This window comes from Chrysochloris asiatica, unplaced genomic scaffold (genome assembly GCF_000296735.1).
Source record: "Chrysochloris asiatica unplaced genomic scaffold, ChrAsi1.0 scaffold00008, whole genome shotgun sequence".
Classification (NCBI taxonomy): domain Eukaryota; kingdom Metazoa; phylum Chordata; class Mammalia; order Afrosoricida; family Chrysochloridae; genus Chrysochloris; species Chrysochloris asiatica.
The window spans coordinates 19,525,832-19,527,869 of record NW_006408526.1 but is presented as its reverse complement, the minus strand read 5'-3'; positions in this window follow the sequence as shown (position 1 = coordinate 19,527,869).

Genomic DNA, 2,038 nt, shown 5'->3' with positions numbered 1-2,038 from the left:
GAGATGGGGATAGCACTCATGTGGTACAATAGTGAATAATTACTATCAGGACTGAGGGTTAGAAATGTAAAGGTAGACATTTTGTAGTAAAAGGAAGGGAGTGATTGACTTTGCAGTCCAGGAGCGGAGGCCCCTGGGACCATCAAGGGAGGAGAGCCGAGTGCGGGACCCTACCCAGAGAAACAGTGACATCAGAGATGGAGGCTGAGATGATGATGATTTGGAGAGATGGAGTGGCTGGGGACTTTGAACCCAGAGAGGGAGAGGGACTGTGTGCTGATGACCAGGAGGCAGGCTTGTGGGGCATACCCTTTGGTTGTTTGATGATGCATCGAGGGGATTGCAACCATGGCAATGTAACAATATAAGATAGGATGAATGTAAAGCTAATGTTCTCCCATTTAAACTATCACATAATTCACAATAAAACAGTTGAAAAAAAAAATACAACTCCTCTTCTATCCCAACACCCAGAGAAAGCCTTCTACTTTTATACTTAATCTCTCCCACTCTGTATTCCAATACCATTTCCAATTTAATTTAGTCAAACAAGTACTTACTGAGTGCCAGAACTGGGTGAAAAAACAAAACTAAACGAAAACATAAAACAAGATGTGGTTCATACCTTAAGATAATCAAATTTCCTCTTAGAAAGATATGACATACATTAAAAGGAAATAGAAAAAAAAAAAACTAGAGAAAATAAACATTAGATATAATCATATGCTAAAATATAGACCCTAGCATGGGTGCTGTGGATTAATGCACTGGACTGCAAGGTCAGTATGAACTGCAAGGTCAGCTGTTTAAGCTCACCAGCCACTCCTTGGAAACCCTATACAGGGTCACTATGGGTCAGAACCGACTCGATGACACTTAACAACAACAACTACAAATGATGCTGTAGCATCATATGTGTTGTTGTTGTTGTTATGTGCTATGGAGTTGGTTCCGACTCATATCGACCCTGTACTGGGTTTCCGAAGCTATAAATCTTTATAGGAGTAGAAAGCGTCATCTTTCTCCAGCAGAACAGCTGGTAGTTGCAAACTGCTGATCATACCCTATTATGATGCTAGGGTCTATATTTTAGCATTTGATTATATCTAATTTTTATTTTCTCTAGTTGTTGTTTTTTTTTTTTTTTTGCTGTGGCAGTCCTGGTGTGACAGACATTGTGGCTGCAAAGTTGGTTTCAACTACAAGGTCAGCAGTTCAAGCTCACCAGCTGCTTCTTGAAAACCCTGTACAGGGTCACTGTGGGTCAGAACCTACTCGATGGCACTTAACAATAACAACATGGTGTTGTAGGATAAACACTGGATTGCTAACTGCAAAGTTGCAACACTGGTGGTTCAAACCTAGTAGCCCACACAGGAGACCCCACACAGGGTAACTCTGAGTTGGAACCTACTCTACGGCACTTAGCAACATCAGCAACAAAGGTACAGAATAACAATGATGAGGAAAGGGTCAGTATTTAACTAAGATAAGAGGGAAGATTTCTTTTGAAAGTTAGAACTTTCCTGAATTAGTAGCCCTGGTGGCACTGTGGGTTAGATGTTGGGCTTCTAGTTGCAAAGTCAGTGGTTCAAATTCACCAACTGCTCCTCAGGAGGAAGGTGAGGTTGTTTGTTCCCATAAAGATTTACAGGCTCAGAAAGCTCAGCATACAGATTGAATAAATACGATAAAAGAATATAACCATGGCACATACCTTTCCTGATTTTAAATCATTCAATGTCCCTTTGTTCTGTCCAATTGACTACCTCTTGGTCTATGTACAGATTCCTCATGAATCCAATGAAATGTTCTGGAATACCCATTCTTTGCAATATTATCCATAGCTTGTCATGATGCGCAGTTGAAATCCTTTGCCTAGTCCATAAAGCATAGGTAAACTACTTTCTGGTATTCTCTGTTTTCAGCCAAGATCCATCTCATGTCAGCAATGATATCCCTTGTTCCATGTCCTCATTTGAACCCAGCCTCTGGCAGTTCCCTGTCAATGTACTGGTGTAGCCACTTCCTAATTATC